This window comes from Pinus tabuliformis, chromosome 6, assembly GCF_031772625.1.
Source record: "Pinus tabuliformis cultivar Carrire ecotype Pingquan chromosome 6, CPIR1, whole genome shotgun sequence".
NCBI lineage: Eukaryota > Viridiplantae > Streptophyta > Pinopsida > Pinales > Pinaceae > Pinus > Pinus tabuliformis.
The window spans coordinates 692,360,089-692,382,227 of NC_142292.1; positions in this window are offsets into that span (position 1 = coordinate 692,360,089).

Consider the following 22,139-nt stretch of genomic DNA (forward strand, 5'->3'; position numbering starts at 1 on the left):
TCTTTTGGACACTTTTCCCTAGGCCAAAGATCAAAGCCTAAGGGAACCACCTGTCCTCTGGTACCAAATTTCAACATTCTGCATCCTCCCATAGTCACTTCAGGTCAGTCTTCAATCTAATTGTAGGTCATTTCCGAAAGGGCCAATGATCAAGGGTTTTGTTGATGCACAATATAGATTGAACCTACGTCAGCCCAAATAAAGATAACACATGCACATGGTTGACTCTTGTCTTATACTTCCCTTGAACATATAAAAACACGACACATAATGAACTTGGCAGCGTAGACTGAAGCATAACGTACACATAATGGTAGCATAGGAGGCAACATTAAAACTAATGGATTGGAAGGGCAACCAATCGGGTGAGATAATTACTCATGCAATAGAGTGACTCAAGTCAAGATGAATATGTGATTCAAAATTCTAGAAAAAAATCAAATGTAAGAGTATGACTGAGATAATTTCCATGTTCAACAGAAACGCACAACTTCTGAGACAAAGATGTGACAATGACAAAGATTCCTTACCCCCTTCTTTTTATATAGTGTATCCCCTTCATAGTGTAATGAGCATGGAAGAGAATAGAAATAATATCAATAGGGTCCGTTTGTGTAATCTTACATCGAGGTTGAAAAAGAGATAAAAGTACACTCATGACCTTCTCATGGATTAACGAGCTTGAGAACAGACAAGAGATCGCTTGTTGACTTTCAATTTAACTAACGAATAGGAAAATATGGAACAAACTCATGATTTTCATATAGGTTTTACGAGCATGAAAATATGGTAGCAAAAGAAGATCAGTATGTTATGAAACCAGCTCAAGAAAAGATAGAAAAGATAGATCAACGCCTTAGAATTCAGCCTCTTCGAGGGGGCAACCTCCTTTACATTACATAAATGAACAATTCTTGGATGATTCAAATGACAAAACCTCCTTTCTATATATAGGAGTCTAAGGAGTCACAATATAATCCAACCGACCTAACAATAATAATATAAAGCCACAAAAATAACAATAGAGGGATTCTATGGGGCACAGTAATAACAATATGGGGGAATAGGGGCACAACAATATTAATAAGGGGTATAACTACAATAGTAATGGGGTAATCACTAGTATTATAGGGAACCAACATGCCCCTCTCCTGCAAGAAAGTGTTGTCCTCAACGCTTGAGTAGTTCTGGATACTTTTGCATAAAATTCTCATCCTCCCATGTGGAATCTTCAGCGGATAAGTTCTTCCACTTGATAAGATACTCTGAAATTGATCGATTTCGTAGCTGTCGAGTTCTTGTTTCTGTGACTGCTTCCGGTTCCAATATAATTTTTCCTTCCTCGTCAAGTTCTGGCAATATTGTTTGAACTGGGAGCTTGTCGCCTATAACCTTCTTTAAACATGAAACATGGAAAACTGGGTGCAATCGAGAAGCTGCAGGAAGCTCCAATTTGTATGCCATAGTACCAATCTTTTGCAACACCTTGTACGGACCATAATACTTTGGTGATAATTTATTATCCTTCTTAGCTTGCTTGAGGGACATTTGCTTATATGGTTGTAGCCGTAGGAATACCCAATCACCTACATCAAAACTTCTTTCGCTGCGATGTTGATCTGCCTGTTGTTTCATTCTATTCTGTGCCAACACGAGGTTATCCTTTAAGAGTTGGAGGACTTGTTGTTGATGTTCGATGTGATGTTCCACTGCCTGAACCTTAGAATTTTCTCTTAAATATGATGTGATGGATGGTGGTTGATACTCATAAAGTGCCATAAATGGGGTCATTTTTGTTGTTGTATGGAAGGAAGTGTTATACCACCATTCAGCTAGAGGCAACCATTTGACCCATTGTGTCTGTTTATCAGATACAAAGCAACGAAGATATCCTTCCAAACATTTGTTTACTATCTCAGTTTGCCCATCAGATTGAGGATGATAAGATGAGCTATGAGCTAACTGAGTACCAAGACAAGAAAATAATTCTGTCCAAAAATTTCCAGTGAAAATGGGATCTCTGTCACTTACAATAATCTTTGGGTTTCCATGTAGCTTTTGAATTGTTTCCATAAATGCAGTAGAAACTGTACTGGCTTTAAATGGATGTGATAATGCACAAAAGTGTGCATACTTGGTAAGTCTGTCAACTACCACCATGATGACACTCTTTCCTTCAGACTTGGGTAAACCTGTGATAAAATCCATTGAAACCTCCTCCCAACATTGGCTTGGAATGGATAAAGGTTGTAATAGACCCGGTGTCTTAATTGTTTCAACTTTATTTTGTTGGCAAACCAAACATTCCACCAAAAACTTTGAATATCTGATTTAAGGCCATCCCAAAAAAATCCTTCTTAACCTGTGGTAAGTTTTTAAAAATCCTGAGTGCCCTCCTAAGGGAGAAGTGTGCAATTCCATAAGAATCTTTTGTTTTAGCTGGGAATTCTTACAGAGGTATAAGCGATCTTTGTACCATAACGAATCATTTTGCCAGCTAAATGTATCAGACATACTGGAATCTTGTTGTAACTTTCGAATAAGTGCCCACACTTCTTCGTCATTCTTCCATTCCTCCCTTGCTTCGTTTATCCAATCTGGTTGGATAATAGAAATGGCACACAACAATGCTTCCACATCCTCATCCTTTCTTGAGAGTGCATTTGCCACCACATTTTGCTTCCCTTTTTTGTAGATGATTTCAAAGTCATAACCCAACATCTTTGTGACCCACTTTTGTTGCTCTTCAGAGGATAATCTTTGTTCTAAAAAGTATTTAAGGCTATCATGACCTGTTTTTACCTTGAAGTGTCTTCCCATTAGGTAGGGTCGCCATTTCTTAAGTGCATGGAGTATTGCCAACATTTCCTTCTCATAAATAGCTTTTCTTAAAAACTTTCCTTTGATTGGACGACTTTCAAAAGCAATGGGTCTTTCATCTTGCATTAGAACAACACCAATTCCATTTCCTGAAGCATCACATTCCACAATAAAGGTTTTTGTGAAGTCCGGTGTAGCTAAGACCGGTGCTTGGCACATTGCCTCTTTAAGATGTTCAAAGGCCTTTGTTGCTTCCGGAGTCCATGAAAATGCATCTTTCTTCAATAATGTTGTTAGAGGTGCTGCTATTCTCCCATAATTCTTAACAAACTTGCGATAATACCCTGTCAACCCGAGAAATCCTCGCAGATGCTTTATGGATGTGGGGATTTTCCATTCCTTAATGGCTTTAATTTTGCTAGGGTCTACCTTAACTCCTTCATGAGATACAATATGACCCAAATATTCCACCTCCTGGACTCCAAAGAAACATTTGGATCTTTTTGCATATAATTGTTTCTCCTCCAATAGTTGTAGCACCCTGTCAACATGTTCAACATGATCCTTCCAAGACTTGCTGTAGATTAGTATATCATCAAAAAATACTAACACAAATTTTCTAAGGAATGGTTTGAAAATTGAATTCATCAAACCTTGAAATGTTGAAGGTGCATTGGTAAGGCCAAAAGGCATGACCAAAAATTCATAATGACCCTCATGAGTTCTAAATGTTGTTTTTGGAATGTCTTCAATCTTCATTCTGATTTGATGATATCCTGAACGAAGATCCAACTTGGTGAAGTAAATTGATCCATGCAATTCATCCAGTAATTCATCAATGACAGGAATGGGGAACTTATCTTTAATAGTGAGCTTGTTGAGCTCCCTATAATCCGAACACATGCGCCATGATCCATCCTTCTTGTGCACCAATACTACTGGAGCAGAGAAAGAACTTTGACTCGGTTGAATTATACCAGCCTCTAGCATTTCTGCAACCATACGTTCAATTTCACTCTTTTGGACATAGGGATATTTGTACGGCCTGATGTTTGGAGGAACACTTCCTGGAATCAGATGAATAGCATGATCATGATCACGCATAGGTGGGAGACCTTTGGGAGTCTCAAATACCTTGGAATGATTGTCCAGGACTTTTTGGAGATCTGGAGAAATAGATGATTCCGATGTGGAAACATCTAGCGAGCATAATTGTGCAATTACACCTCTTTGCTCCTTTTTTAGAAGCTTTGTCATACCATTAGAGCTGATTATCTTTCCTGGTTTCCCTGCAATACCCCTTAATTCAACTTCCTTTCCTTCCGTAGAAAATTTCATGAAAAGTTCTTGAAAATTAAAAGCTATTGTACCCAGGGATTGTAGCCATTGGACTCCTAGTACAACTCCTAGTCAATACATATTCTCCCATGGATAGCTTGATATTATGGCACTTTCCAGAGCAATTTATTGTTCCTCCATTTGCAATCATCACTTGACACTCTGGTGCTGGATATAGGAAGCAATTCAATTCTTTTGCTACCTTACAATGAATAAAATTGTGGGTGCTTCCTGAATCAATCAAAACTATTACCTTTTTCTTCTTGATTTGTCCTTCTATCTTGATGGTTTGAGGAGTGGTAATTCCCACCAATGCATTACAAGATATGGTCGGATTTATTTTTTCTTCATCTAGGCTTTGTTCCTGGAGTATATCCTCTTCTTTTGACCTTTCTTGCTCCTTTTCTTCTTCCTCTTCACAATCTATGTAGAATAATTTCTTCTCAGCACACTTATGACCTTTAGTGTATTTGCTATCACAACTGTAACAAATCCCTTTTGCTCTTTTTTCTTCCAATTGTTGTGGTGTCAACCTTATAGGTTGTGGAAGACTAGGGGCAACAACACTTCTGTGTTTATAGTTGTGAGTGGTATGCTTCCTGGTTGCCATAATTTTGCTTTCCATTTTTCTTGCTAACCTGAATGCCTTCTCTAATGAATCAGGTTCCCAAAGGCGAACATCATGTTGGATATTATCCTTTAAAGACCCTATGAACACATCAATCCTATGCTCCTCTGGAATATCTTTTACCCTTATGTTCAATTTTTGGAACTCCTCAATGTGCTCCATTATTGAACCCTTTTGTTTGAGACTTATCAATTGGCTAAAAAAAGTGTTGCTTTTTGTATCCTCATAATGTGCTATCAATTCTTCCGTAAAAATTGCCCAAGTGATAAATTGTTTATGAGAGCAAAGCCATTGATACCATACAAACTGATTTGGTTCCAAATATAAATTTTCCATACGTACCTTTTTTGTGTTTTGCACATTATTGAGATCGAAGAATTGCTCCATCTGTAATATCCATGTGGCAGGATCCTTGCCATCAAACTTCCTCATATCGATTTTTGGAATATGGTGAGTCTTCAATCCAACATTAGCGTCTATGGAATCATGATTAACATTTATTTTGTTCTCATCATGAGTTTCCTTTAGTACCCTTTCACCCTTAGTGCCCATTTCTTGTAGCAACTTATTCATATTTATCTTCAATTCGTCCATGTCTGTCTTCAAATCTATCTTCAAATCATCCATCTTAGCTTCCACGTCAATCATCTTAGCTTCTATGCCTTTCTTTAAACAGTCCATCTTAGCTTCTACACCTTTCTTTAAACCATCCATGTTAGCTTCTACATCTTTATTTAAACCATCCATATTAGATTCTGTTCCTTTTTGTGTAAGGGACAGTTGTTGCACTTGGTCTTGTAATTTTGATATATCATGTTGCATTTCTTCCTCTTCTTCATGAGTCATGCTAGAGCTTCCAGGTTCCTTATTAGGTGTTTGCATTTTCTTTCCTCGGGGCATCAGTTACCGATAATAATGCTCTACGATGCCCTTTAAATTCCTTCAAAGTAAATTTTCAAACCAAGCTTAAGCAAAAATTTAAGAAACTCTACACACCTTTTTTCACTTTGTAGGAGCTCGATATTGCCTCTGATGTATCTCTGTACTTTCCGATCATCTAGTTCTGAATTTTTGATGTGTAGTATCCCTATGTGTCCTCTTTCCAATGCCACAAGTCTGACCCAAATTGGATTCTCCAAGGAAGAGTTATGTGAAATCTCCCACAGTGACTTGATTATAGACTAGTTCAGTAGAGCAAACTTGTACAACGTGCCACGAGTCACTGTTTCAACCTTTGGATCTGAAAAATGCATACAAGAAACTGCAGTCCGTCCTCTTTTTGTACCTTCTTATGAAATTTCAATCTAATCCCCAGAGAGAAATTTATGACGATTTTCCCCGGGTCACCTGTTTGGAATGTAATTAAGGAGTCTGCAAAAAGACCAACTTCCTCAGATCATATCTCTCCAAATATAGTGCGAAAAGCTCTGAAATTCGGACCCAAGGTTCAGCACGATTTCTTCTCAAATGGGTTTTTTTTGCGACTTCTGAAACGTCACATAAAAAAAGTTATAGTGAAAATTCCACGATGACCTGTTTGGAGCAGCGAAACCCTAGAATCCAAAGCTCTGATACCAAATGTTATGAAACCAGCTCAAGAAAACATAGAAAAGATAGATCAACGCCTTAGAATTTAGCCTCCTTGAGGGGGAAACCTCCTTTACATTACATAAATGAACAATTTTTGGATGATTCAAATGACAAAACCTCCTTTCTATATATAGGAGTCTAAGGAGTCACAATATAATCCAGCCGACCTAAGAATAATAATATAAAGCTACAAAAATAACAATAGAGGGATTCTATGGGGCACAGTAATAACAATATGGGGGCAATAGGGGCACAACAATATTAATAAGGGGTATAACTACAATAGTAATGGGGTAATCACTAGTATTATAGGGAACCAACACAGTATTTCCATATATTTAACAAGTCATGGAAAGAAGACCAAAATGAAAGCGAAATTTTCATATAGATTTAATGAGCATGGAAATATAGAAACAAAACTCAATATTTTCAATTTTTAACGAGCATGAAAAGAGAATGAAGAGGAAGCTCATTCTAGAGAGATGAGTAGTATAATAGCATGAATTGAGTTCAAAGGGGTAGTGATAGAACCGACCTAAGCCAAGAATAAGGTAATGGAATTGTGTCTGACAATGGAAATCCACTCATTGAAATAGTCTCTTTGAAAGTTAATAGAAGGATACGAGATGGAAGAAAGGCTAATGCAAGAGGTTGAGAATAGTTGTAAAGATAACAGGTGAAATGAAGACAACTATCAGTATGATATCATCTATCAGGAAATCAAATACTATGAGCATCAGAAACCATAAGGAAACATGAGAAAAATTGTAGGGACCCCCTATAGGGTGATAGCTATAACTAGTAGAACAATAAGGGCATGAAGCTCAAACTTGATTTCATGGCAGGTACTAAAGAGGATCCCAAAACCTAGAAATAATGGTAGCATGAACACAAAAATGACAATCATGTATTATTCTTGGGGGTCTAGGGAGGGTAGGCTCTGTCACACAAGTTACGATGTGCAAAAAGAAATGGTTAATGGCACAACTTGATAAGGTGGTCCCTAAGGTAAGATGAAATAAGAACAAAAAAGGGCAATAATGGAGTGAAACGACTAATGAATCCTAGTCCTATATGATAGTTTCAGTGATATACCTTAGAGCAGTAGTAAAAAAAGATGAAAATGTTTTCAATTTGGATTTTTGAAACATATACATATGTACAAAGCATAACACATTATCTTAGGTTATCCATTGTAGTTCCTAATGTTGCAAAGAGGCCAAGGATTCCTATGTATGAACTCATGTGAAGTCGTTGGAAACATATGGCACACCATCATCGGTCCATGCCACATCCAAATGAATCTTTAAGTTCCTAAATGTTGATGATTCCAAGGATGGCGAAGAACCATAACATTATAAGGAAAGACTAGAAGACATAATGGGTGCATCGTCTCATGCACTAAGAAAACTCCTTGACATTTATAACTGAGACATGAAGAGGGCATGTGATAGTTATTGATAGGGGGACATTTTACAGATAATATGGTGGTAAGTTCATTTCTAGAAATCCTCAACTTGACTCGGTCTAATTTTGGTACTTCATTGGATGACATAGGAAATTCCCCTTACATCAATTCAATATTTTGATTTCCAATATTCATCAAATCCATATTTGGGAGAGTATAGGCATCATGAGGAATAATATCCCTTATATTATCTTGTGAAGTTATGACCTTCATGATGGCCTTATGGGAAGGAAGCCTAAAATCAAGGGATTCATGTGAAAGTGATGGAATGACAAATTGTTTAGGTAGAGGATATTGATCATATTCCATATTAGAACGAATTTTCTACCCAATGTCATTAGGTGGTGGAACCACTGAAGAGGTGATTACTTCAAAAAAAGGTGGAATTTCACCCCTATATACTACATATTCTATACACATTTCCTGAGGATCAAGAAGTCTAATGGATTCACTAGCGATAAAGAGATCATGATAATTGTGGAAGTAGACGGACATGGATCCAATGGAGCATGGGGAAATGTGCCCATCAGTGAGGAGTCTTTGAAATTTCCTACCAGAATACTCTCTATAAGAGTGGATGGGTTTACTAAAATGGGGACAGATTGACTATTGTGAAATTGAAGATTAGGTTTACAGAAGTCTAACTATTTTATTTTGACAATTCTACCCTCATAGGGTAACATCACAATGTGGAATATTGATGACATGACAACGAACATGGCATAGAAAAATCTTCTCCCAAAGACGAGGTTGTAATCTAGATATGCATTGATGACCTTGGCCTCAACATAGATTGTTTTGCCTCCTAACTCTATTGGTAAAGTGGAAATCATCCCTTGAGGCTTCAATTTGTTCCCATCAATGGCCTTCAAGGTTGATCTAGGTGTAGAAAAAGAGGGAGAACTAAGATCTTTCAAACACTCTATGACATCATACAAGTTGATGACCCCTTGTCAAAGACTATCCTATGAACATGTTGTCCAAAAACATGGATCATTATATGGAATGCGAGATGATTTGGAAGACATAGTTTCTAAAATGATGGATCAAAGGTCATAATTCTTGAGTCTAAGGGATCCACCCCACCGATAGCAAAAAAATTCCCTTGTATTGTGTTGGGTAACTTCACAACACATCTAATGCATACATTGTATCTGGAGCTTGGGCTAGATCCTCAACAATACTATAATTTAGATTTCAAGCTTCTGTGGAAGTTTTTTGTAGAGTCATGATCCGGATTACCCACAGTTTCTAGTTCATTCTGTCGACGTTTCAAACCCCAAAGTGGGTCCATCATCAGGACAAATCAGATAGAAAATGAATGAAAGATTATTGAGAGAAGGGAGCCTTGCGACCGGGATATAAATAAACCAAGAAGCCTAATTTTGTAAGGGTCAAAAACGACTTATTATTATAATGATAGGAGGGATGATTTTCTTATTCCTACATTGTTTCAGAAATTGCAGGTCCACAGCTCTTCTCTCAATTTTTATCCTCAAGATTTCGAGAAGACAGATCTCCTTCCATGTTACCCCTCCGTATAGGGAAGTTATGTTAGATTTCAAGCTTCTGTGGAAGTTTTTTGCAGATTCATGATCTGGATTACCCACAGTTTCTAGTTCATTCTGTCAACGTTTCAAACCCCAAAGTGGGTCCATCATCAGGACAAATCAGATAGAAAATGAATGAAAGATTATTGAGAGAAGGGAGCCTTGCGACCGGGATATAAATAAACCAAGAACCCTAATTTTGTAAGGGTCAAAAACGACTTATTATTATAATGATAGGAGGGATGATTTTCTTATTCCTACATTGTTTCAGAAATTGCAGGTCCGCAGCTCTTCTCTCAATTTTTATCCTCAAGATTTCGAGAAGGCAGATCTCCTTCCATGTTTCCCCTCCGTACAGGGAAGTTATGTTAGATTTCAAACTTCTGTGGAAGTTTTTGTAGAGTCATGATCCGGATTATCCACAGTTTCTAGTTCATTCTGTCAACGTTTCAAACCCCAAAGTGGGTCAATCATCAGGACATATCAGATAGAAAATGAATGAAAGATTATTGAGAGAAGGGAGCCTTGCAACCGAGATATAAATAAACCAAGAACCCTAATTGGGATTATGTATATTATTTTGGAGGGATCCCTTAGGTAGGCACAACATGATGTTTAGTGATGGTTTATCAAAATGAAGTTGAAAATATGGTGTAGGCTATTTCATGGGATTTTAGGTAGAAGTACCACTCTCAGTACTCTCATAATTATGAGCTCTTGTTTATAAATCGATGCCTAACTTACCCATAAATAAATCTTGTGTTGATGGCGACGAATTAGAAGAGTTTCCCCACTCTCCCTTACTGAGGCCATGGAGGATGTGTAATTGTTATTTTTTGTTGGGATGGAAATGGATTCATCAAGAAAATGGGTTTATGGGCAGGTTTTCACAAGAAATATCAATGAATCTCATCCATCTAGGGCACTCCTGAGTAAGACAATAATCACCACAAATCTCGCATGGAATTTTAATTATTTATCTTTTTCTTTTTTTTTGCCACTCCTAGTGTTATCTTGGGTTTGTGATTACCCCTATTCCTTAGATGAAGTATTGGACTTATTCTTTTTCTTTTTCCCTCCTGGTTTCTGAGGATTCTTATTCGAGGTGGATTGAATAGAATTGACCTTGGAGGTGGGAATAGAGGCATAAGGAGTTTGAGTAGTAGGATGACTAGCTGGGGCATTAGAAGAGATGTTTAGTTGGCCCAACTAATAGGCTATTTTTAATATGTTTTCAAATGATAAAGAGCCCATAACTCCATTAGCATGGGTTCTAGGTTTATGATTTAATATACTAGTTGATGACTAAGGAGCATTTTTAATGTGTGCATACAAGGAAGGTGACTAAGAATAGATCAATTCAATTTCGTGGGCATGCAAGGTAGTTTTCGCATCATTTTGGGCTCCATCCACTTCCACATCTTCGGCGATGTTAGGTAGTAAATATTTAATAAACTACTCATGGAACACTTCATCAAGAATTTTGGTATGGAGCAAACTTCGTCTTGTCCTCCACTCATGAATATGATTAGAAATCAATGTGGAATCTATCTGATGGAAGGTAGTGAGGATATTCATACTAAGGTCATATATAATAGTAAATTGATAATGATTAAAAAAATTATGAGCCAAATATATTAAAGTATTATAAGTAATAGATTCAAGATCAATATACAATATGGTAGTACTTTCAGTGAAAGTCTGCTAAAAAAGATGAAACCTAATACTATCATCCATAAAAGAATTACCATCGAATTCTAGGCCATAGGGTCTTCTCTAGGATTACCATCGAATTTCATATTGTCTATTGGTAGCTTATGTGGAATAGGGGGCCATGAAGGGTTATTTCTGATGGGGTCGTTCATCTACTTAGTAAGATTAAGAAAGACAAAAGTTTCCAAGGAAGGACATGTGAACGAAGCTTGGGAGGAGTTACAGGCACCTTGTGACCCAAGTGGACGAGGTGCTCTCCCCATAGTGTTGTTTCTAGTATTAGAGATATGCATGGGAGTGGGTTTACTATATTTTTTTTTTATCTCTAGTTCTGATGTAAACTTCAAATTGGTTAATTCCCCTAAGGTAAGGGACCCTAGTAGAGAAAGGATTTCCAAGAGGTTGTTAAGTTCCTAAACCATAGGGGTATCTAAAGCGGTTATTGAGAGGATAAGGACCCCATGTATTATACATGTCAAAGGTGCTTTCCCCCCTAAAGGCATTCCGAGGATTAGATATGTGACTTTGGAATTTAGATCCTCCAATCAGTTGACTCCCAAGAGGATTGGTGAACCCACTATAAATAAATACACCTCAAGCACTACTAGAGAATGACATGGCTAAACTGGAAGGATTCTGACCAAATGGAAACCCATTATTGAGTATTGGTGTACTTCATATTGAGATACGTGAACCCATCATGGGGCACATGAAACTAGATGTGAAAATGAAGCTGGACCCTCCAATATTAGACATAGGGGTACTAGACATGATAAAACTAGAACCTCCACTCGTTGTGAATGAGGAGGTAAAGGTCATTCATGTGGAGGCATCTATACTAGAGGTTCCAAGAGGTGAAATTCCACTAAGATTCTGCCATAATGAGGAGAAAGAGTCATAAAAGAATGTGGAGTGGAAGGGATCCATGGTCAAAGGTATAGATGTGGTTATGACATCTAGAATAACATCAACCAGTAATGTTATGGACACAATGTTCCTATATAGAACTATTTACATTATCCATGAATGACTTAGGTAAGGGCTATGTCAACATCCATGTAAGTGAACAACCCCAACTAATGAGATTGGTTCAGAGTTTTAATGATGATGTGGTGAACTGGGGTCAATAACTGGATGAATGGAATGCTAAGGCCTCTAAGTAACACAAAAAGTAACTTGATACACAAATGTACATATGTTGGAGTTAAGTCTATGTCTATGGGAGTATGGATCTGCCTTATAGGGGGAAGGGCCACAATTATATGAGAATGACGCAAACAAAAATCTACCTTGATGGCACCAAACATGACATGAACTCGAATGAATAAAATTATTAAGGCCACTAGATATAGAGAAAAAAAAAACACACTAAAAATATCCTAAAGCTGCAAACCAGGAAAACCAAAGTAGGAAATGGATCCTCCCTCCATCGGAGCCCTCTTAACCAATACATGGTTTAGTTGTGAGGGAATATTTTGGAAATTTATAATAGGTAACTCGTTAATGATCCAACCAAGGACCAAGTGTTGTTATGAGTCATGGAGCACCCTCCCCCCTAGGACGACTAAGAGAGGCTACTTGAAATCCAACCCTAGTGTAGCAAGGACTGATCCCCTCACTATCACTTGTGATCATATCCTTAAAAGTACCACTAAAGTCACCACCAACAATAACATTTCATTGGGGTGGCATTCATCATATATAACTACACATAAGGGCATGGTATGTAGATTGAAGCCTCTTGAAGGAGAACCCCACAAGTATGATGCGGTTGTCGGATATAAATTCCACTAGTTATAAATAGAGTTGGGAGGTTACTCTGAAGGTCCCTGTTATATGGAATGTATGATTTCGATAGAATTATCTTCCCTAGATCTAGTCACCTAGTCTAGAATAACATAAATAAAAGACTATAAAGTTTTCCTTAGAAGAATTAGAGAATGGAAAGATGCTTACTTGTGATTTGTCGAAAGATCTTCTCTCTTCTTGGCTTGTTAGCTCCATTTGTAGCTCTGATCACTATAATTACAACCTGCACAAAAAAAACAACATAATACAAAGATATATGACATCTATGTAGAATTATCTAATCATTGTATTCAATGGATGAACATAGCATTCAAACACATGTACATAATCATAACATAACAGATGTAGGAAAACAATATAATTTTTTTATTAATATGAAAGGGAGATATTTTACAACCAAAATTGGAAGTTAATCTTGTAGAGATCCTCCCATGTTTAATTACCCTTCCTTGCCACAATGTACACCTCAGAGCCACCCTAATGCATGGGAATGGTAACTCTATTATGATCAAAGTAGCACTATAAGGGTATGATTAGTCTCCAAAATCCGACCCCTAGCATGCAGATGGCAGTAAATATATAGGATAGGATGGTAATTTATGAATTCTTATCCATTTAGCAATCTAAGCTTGAGATCCACTATTGATGGGAGGATGAGCTTAAGGGATTTGAGGGGAAAATCTAAGGTACGAAAGTGAGGATTCAAAGTTCTTATCCAAGGTAAATGGTTGTAACAACTCCTACAAGATTTTAGAAGAGGAATATTTGGGATTCTTTTTATTTTTCTTGAATTTCTAGAACTAGTGCACCCCCAGAAAGTAAAAACCTACTCTAATTAGAGAAGATGCAGAAATGAGTAACATGTTGTTGAACGTAGCTCTCTAAAGGTCCAAGGTCAGAAAATCAAGGATTTGAGAGAGTCATGCTTAGGGATATGTGTAGGGATCATGACAACATTTTCATGGATATTGATTGATCTATTTTGTAGGCATATTGATGAGATGTGACAAAATGTCCTATAATAGATCACCTACTAAAGCACAAAGTCAGAAACAATGGCTGATGATTGAATTGATTTACCTTGTGAGAAGTATAGATCAATAAAAATTGGTCGGACCATCATCTATTTTAATAAAGCTTCATCATGATATCTTTGCTAAGGGAGGCATACATATACTATTATGAAACCAACTCACAAAAACATAGAAAAGATAGATCAACGACTTCAAAATCAGCCTCTTCGAGGGGGAAACCTCCTTTACATTACACAAATGAAAAATTATTGGGTGATAAAAATGAGAAGACCTCCTTTCTATATATAGGATTCTAAGTGGCCCCAATATAATCAAAGCCTACATAAAAATCATATTGTAGGGGCACAAAAATAACAATAATGGGCTTCTGTGGGGCATAATAATAACAACATGGGGACTATATGGGAACAATAATACAATAAGGGGGTTGCACTAATAACAATAAGTGATTACACTAGTAGTATAAGGACATAACATGCCCCTCTCCTTTAAAAAGTGTTTTCCTCAATGCTTGAGTAGTTTTGGATGCTTCTATATAAAATTCTCATCCTCCCATGTGGAATCTTCAGCGAGTAAGTTCTTCCCCTTGATGAGATACTCTAAAATTGATGAATTTCGTATCATTCAATTTCTTGTTTTTTTGCCTGCTTCCATTCCAATATGATTTTTACTTCATTGTCAAGCTCTAGAAATATTTTTTGAACTGTGATCTTCTCACCTATAACCTTCTTTAAGCATGAAACATGAAAAACTAGGTGCACTCGAGAAGATGCTGGAAGCTCTAAATTGTATGCCATAGTACTAATCTTTTGCAACAACTTGTACGGACCATAATACTTTGCTGATAATTTATTATCCTTCTTAGCTTGCTAGAGGGACATTTCTTTGTATGGTTGTAGTCATAGAAATACCCAGTCACTGACATCAAAACTACTTTCACTGCGATGTTGATCTTCCTGTTGTTTCATTCTATTCTATGCCAAAGTGAGGTTATCCTTCAAGAGTTTTCAAACTTGTTGTTGATGTTTGATGTGATCTTCCACTAATTGAACCTTAGAATTTTCTTTTAAATACGATGTGATGGATAGTGAATGATATCCATAAAGTTCCATAAATGGGGTCATCTTTACTGCAGTATGGATGGAAGTGTTATACCACCATTTAGTCAGAGGAAACCACTTAACCCATTCTCTACGTTTATTAGATACAAAGAAAAAAAGATATTCTTCTGAACATTTATTCACTATCTCAATTTTCCCATTAGATTGAGGATGATAAGATGAGATATGAGCTAATCAAGTACCCAAATATTCCACCTCTGGTACTCCAGAAAAACATTTTGATATTTTTACGTATAATTGTTCTCCTCCAATAGTTTGAGCACCTTGTGAGCATGTTGAACATGATCCTTCAAAGACTTGTTGTAGATTAGTACATCATCAAAAAATACTAACACCAATTTTCTAAGGAAGGGTTTTAAAATAGAATTCATCAAACCTTGAAATGTAGAAGGTGCATTGGTAAGGCCAAAAGGCATGAAAAAAAATTCATAATGACCTTCATGAGTTCTAAATGTTGTTTTCGGAATGTCTTCAGTATTCATTCTTATTTTATGATATCTTGAATGAAGATCCAACTTGGTGAAGTAAATTGCTCCATGTAATTCATCCAATAATTCATCAATGGAAGGAATGGGAAATCTATCTTTAATAGTAAGTTTTTTGAGCTCCTTGTAATCCAAACACATGCACCATGATCCATCCTTCTTGTGTACCAATACCACTAGAGTAGAGAAATAACTTTCACTAGGTTGAATTATACCAACCCCTAGAATTTATACAATCATATGTTCATTTTCACTATGTTGGGCATATGGATATCTGTAAGGCCTAATGTTTGGGGGAATCAAACAAATAGCATGATCATGATCATCAATAGGTGGGAGGCCTTTGGGAGTCTTAAATACCATGGAATGATTGTCCAAACTATTTTCGAGATCTAGAGAAATAGATGGTTTCGATGTGGGAACCTCTAGTGAACATAATTGTGCAATTATTTTTGTTTTCCTTTCTTTAGAATATTTTCCATGCTATTATAGTTGATTATCTTTCCTAGTTTCCCTATGATACCCCTTAATTCAACTTCCTTTCCTTCCAAAAAAACAAATCAAGAAAAGTTCTTGAAAATTAAAAGCTATCATACCCAATGATTGTAGCCATTGGACTCCTATTACAACATCGACACCATCCATTGGAATGGAAAACATTGGACTATTCAATACATATTCTCCCATGGATAGATTGATATTATGGCACTTTCCAGATAAATTTATGGTTCCTCCATTTGCAACAATTTCTCGACACTTCAGTGCTGGATATAGGAAGCAATTCAATTCCTTGGCTATCTTACAATCAAGAAAATTATGGGTACTACCCGAATAAATCAACACTATTACCTTTTTCTTCTTGATATGCCCTTATATATTGAGATTTTGAGGAGTGGTAATTCCTGTCAATGCATTACAAGATATGGGTAGATCCATTTCTTCTTTCTCTAGGATTGGATCCTGGTGTATATCCTTTTCTTTTGACGTTTCTTATTCCTTTTCTTACTCCTACTCCTCATCTATGTAAATTAATTTATTCTTAGGACACTTGTGACCTTTAGTGTATTTTGTATCACAATGGTAACAAAGCCCATTTTCTCTTTTTCTTCCAATTTTGTGGTGTCAACGTTGTAGGTGGTGAAAGGCAAGGAGCAACAACACTTCCATCTTTATGAGTGGTAGGCTTGCTTGTGGCAATAATTTTTCTTTCAATTTTTCTTGCCAACTTGTATGCCTTCTCCAATAAACCTGTTCCCAAAGATGAACCTCATGTTGGATGTTATCATTTAAAGCCCCTATGAAGACTTCAATCCTATACTTCTCTGGAATATCATTTACCCTTATATTCAATTTTTGGAAGTCCTCAATGAGCTCTTTCATTAAACCCTTTTTTTTATATTTATCAATTGGCTAAAAAATGTGTTGCTATTTGTATGCTATTTTTATCCTCATAATTTGCTATCATTTCCTCCATGAAAATTGACTAGGTGACAAGTTGTTTACAGGAACAAATCCCTCTATATCATATAGAATCATTTGATTCTAAATATAAAGATGCAATAAGTACCTTTTGTGGCAGTTGCACATCATGTAGATCGAAATATTGCTGCATCTATAGTATCCAAGTTACCAAATCCTTGTCATAAAATTTCCTCATATCTATATTTAGAATATGGTGGGTTTTCAATCCAATGTTAGAGTCTATGAAATCATGATTAACATTTCTTTTTTCTCATCATGAGTTTCCTCTACTACCCTTTTAGCATTAGGAAGCCTTTCTTATAGTGACTTCGTCCCACCTTACTTCAAACCTGCCATGTCTTTCTTCAATTCTTCCATGTTTCCATTCAATTTTTCTTCTGTACCATTTATCTTAATCTTCATATCTTTGACCAAATCCTCCAATTTTTCGTACTAGGTGTTTCTATTTTCTTGATTTGAGTCATTGTTTTTCCTTCTTTTAGTATCTCAATCTTGAATCTATTGTATCTCTAAAATTTCAAATCTCTGACATATGACATTGCAATTTATGGTAGCCCTCTGAATCCTCTTTCCAATGCTACCAGTCTGGTTGAAATTGGATTCTCAAAGAAAGAGTTATTCCCAATCTCCCAAGATGACTCTATTATATATATTTTCAGTAGATCGAACTTATACGAAGTGCCACATGTCACGGTTTTGACCTTCGGACCTAAAATGGATACAAATAAAATTAATTTATGTTCTCCTTTTGTAAATTCTTACAAAATTTTAATCTGATGCTCAGCGAGAAATTTATCATGATTTTCCCAAGATCACCTATTTTGGATGTAATTCAGGAGCCTGCAAAAACCCTAAATGTCTTAGACCACATCTCCAAAAATATAACGAAAAAGTTCTTAAATTCAAGCCCACACTTCATCAATATTTCACCTTAAATGGGTTTTAATTTTAGAGTTTGAACCTTCATAGAAAATAATTATAGTGAAAATGCCACGATGACCTGTTTGAGATGGAATTCTGGACCTTACAAAAACCCTAACTTCCTCAGATCATATCTCTGAAATATATTGAGACGAGTTCAAAAATTCGGACCTGAGGTTCAGAATGATTTTGGCTCATACGGGTTTTTATTATCTTCTGAAAATTTGTAAAGAAAATGTTATAGTGAAAATTCCATGATGACCTTTTTGGAGCAGCAAAACCCTAGAATCCAAAGCTCTGATACCAAATGTTATGAAACCAGCTCACAAAAAGATAGAAAAGATAGATCAACGACTTCAAAATCAACCTCTTCGAGGGGGAAACCTCCTTTACATTACACAAATGAACAATTCTTGGATGATACAAATGACAATACCTCCTTTCTATATATAGGAGTCTAAGGGGTCCCAATACAATCAAAGCCTACATAACAATAATATTGTAGGGGCACAACAATAACAATAGTGGGATTCTATGGGGCATAATAATAACAACATGGGAACTATATGAGCACAATAACAAAATAAGGGTGTTTTACTAATAACAATAAGGGGTTACACTAGTAGTATATGAACCTAACATATACTCAACACATAAGCTAACATTACATGTACAATTAAAAAGAAGGCATTTCCACTGATGATAAAGGTTGGAATGATGATTGCATGACTATATGTATGATCATAACCATCATACATTATGATATTATATTAATCCTGAAATCGCAGCCTAGATGGATGGAACTAGATCCAGGGTCTTCTATCTTGTTCATTCCATCATCCAATGTATGAGTCTAACCATGTGAATAAAGGAGCTAGAACTGAACATGGTAGGCACCATCTAATTACCGACCAATGATGTAAGTTGTTAATAGATGTGAGAGAATCCAACAATGATTCTAATAGCTCCCAAGGTACTTCAGTACAATCCATATGGTGTAAATGAATGGGTTGAAATTGAACACCACACATAATATTTCAGTCGAAGGCCAATGATGTAAACATGTAGCTGAGAGTGACGAAACTTACCAATGATGTATGCAAGCCTTGAGGTATCGAAGGAAGATTTTCTAAGCCAACTTCTTAGATAATGAGTTAATTTCGATAGGAAGTGACCCATCGCAGGATGGCCTTGATGTATCCCCCATCTATTGGCTGTATAAATCAATTTTATGGAAAAGACCGATCTCCCTAGTATTAGAAGATAGTTTAGCAACAAATGGACAAACAAGCTTATCTTTCTCTAGACATATGTGATTTATAAGTAAGTACTACAAAGGTGTTAAGAACCTACCTTAGATCCAGTGCTTGTTCATTGTAGTCATCCTCCAATTGTTTGGAAGCATTACCTTTGAAGACCTGCAATCACAAACAAGCAAACATCAAATAGCATATGTATAGAAAATATTATAAATCATGTCTATTATGGTGATCAAGGAATCCATAAAATAAACCATGAATTAACAACTTCTTGAGAAAAACAAATATATTTGTATTAACTTTGAATAGTAGAAGAACCTTACAACCTTTTTAGCTTTGACGTTGAACAAGCTCTCCCTGGGGTCTGAAACAGGCATTTCCTTTACTTTGACAAGCCTTGCACTCTTCCAAATGAGATCTTAGAGGTATGTAATCTCTCCTCATAAAAACTCAACTAAAGAAGACTAAGTTCTAGCAGCATTTCACCTCAAAAATACTAAGCTTGTAACTCCCCAGTAACCAACCCAATGCTTCTTTTTATAGTGCAGAGGAGGAGGTTACTGGTCCACCTATGAAGGGATAGAATCCTCCTTCAAAGGGATAAGCTCCTCACATCAAGGGGTTAGCTCCTTAAGGTATGGGATGCATGAACCTTAAAAGAGAGAAATTGCCACCTCAAGATTCTTTCAAAAAGCTTCTAGAAATGACTGAAAGTGAGTTTTTTAGAGTATACTCGCGCCTTTTTAACTTTTACAAGGGTCTGCACCCTTAACACAGAGACAGTGCGGTCAGGTGCATAAGAGACATGACCATTAGGTGCAGGACCACAGGTAAGACAAAGATAAAGTGTGGAACTAGAGTTTTAAAGACTTTTGAGAGCTTTTCTCTTATTTTTAAGACTTGATATGAGGAACTGATGTTTTAGACTTGTAGAGGAGGAAAGTATGAGTGGTAATGAACTCACACAGATAGCAGAATGTCAAGGTGACAATTTTTAGTACAACAAATTGCCCCCTAAAGTGCGAAGTCTGTAATAGATGAAGATAGAGTCTGTCATGTATGAAGAGTGAAGTACTTTATCATTTCAAGGATCATCTTGTGGACACCTCAGTGAGAACCTGTAAAAACATTCAATGCAATATATATATATATATATATAGATGTACACATATCATCGCTGAGGTAGGCATTCCCATACTCAGATCAAAACTGACTAGAAAAATGACTAAACTATTCTAATACAGGAATGATTTTGTAATACATCAAGAGTATAGACATGTGTAGACACAGTATGTATGCAACCATCTATTTATGAATAGTCCACTATATAATGAATAACAAATTTCCCCGCAGCCTGGATGGTAGAAACTAGATCTAGGGTCTTGATTTCTGCTTCCCGAACTAGTACGATTCTATCCACGTGAATGAAGGTGTCAAAGTCGAACATGGTAGAAACCACTTGATTACCAGTCAATAATGTGGACTGTTAACAAGTGTGAGAGAAACCACTAGTAATGTCAATGGCTCTCAAAGTACCCAGTACAATCCATGAAATGTGAATAAATGAGCTGAAGTTGAACATGTCATAGAATCATTCGATCGAAGGTCAATGATGCAACTTATCGTTGAAGGTGATAAAACTGTCATTAGGGCATGCATTTTCAAGGTACTAACAATTTCTAGATCAACTTCCTAGATAATGAGCAACTTCCTAGATAATGAGCTGAAGTCGATAGAAAGCGATCCATCGTAGGCAAGCCCACAACACGAAATCATAGATCAAGTTTTGAAGAAATATATTGGAAAGGACTGACTCAGGGATGCTCAAAATGGATGACAAATATTTCATAGATGAATGGTTTATTTGAACTGTTCTCTTGAACACATAACGACACTGCAGATGGCTTGGTGACAATTGACCCAAAGCTAATACCTAGAAATAGGCTGAAGACATTCAATGTGGTTTGATTAACTGTTAGGCAAAGGATTTTCCCAACCCAGGTGAACAAAAAGTGTCATGTTCAAGACTGGTTGATGTCTTTTTTTTTTAAACAAAGTGTAACAAATAGGTTCATTTTTCTCTCTTTCCCCCACCATTTCTGGCAAGTACCTCTTTATTTTTGACAAGCTTGAGGAGGATAACATTTGCTTGTTTATAAGCTCATCCTTCGAATGAGTCCAACTTAGTTTAAAATTTGAACCCTAAGAAGGAGTGGTTCATTCCTATTTAAAATTGAACAGGTCCTTTACTATTAAATTTTAGCGAGTCCAGTATAGGAAAAACTTGGTGTTTTTCAATTTTAGGGAGTCAGAAGAAAAGCTTAAGAAAACTCAATGGGAGTAATTTTTCGTAAAATAATCCCTTAGTTCTAAAAAAGGATAAAATAATACAGGAGGGATGACATTTCCAATACTTAAACGAGCTGGAAAATACAAGCTCTCGAAAATCGTTTCACATTTAATGAGTCTGAAAAGGGTTTAAAGAGGACTCTATTGACCATAATTAGTCAACGTATACCTTTTTCATAAATATTCCATTTCAGTCCGTAAAAGGGGTAAACTTATACTAAAGGGATGATTATTCATTTATTTTAATGAGTTCGAACAATCAAGTTCTCGGCAACCTTTTCAATTTTCGAGAGTCTGAAAAGATCTTAAAGAGGACTCCAATGTTTTTCTTTTTCGTAAATTTTTGAAATAGTCCGAAAAAGTGATAAAAGTATTCTCTTTGTTGAAAAATGATCAATTTCCCCGAAAAATCCAATATTCTTCACAAAAACTCAAAACATTACACATACCTGTTTTAGATAAATAAAAATGTTTTTAAAAATTTACCTTTTTAAAGTGAAAAATAAATAAATTAAAAATTCATTTATTTGAAAAAACTTATAAAAAGGTCTTTTCTAACTTCAATTTTACCA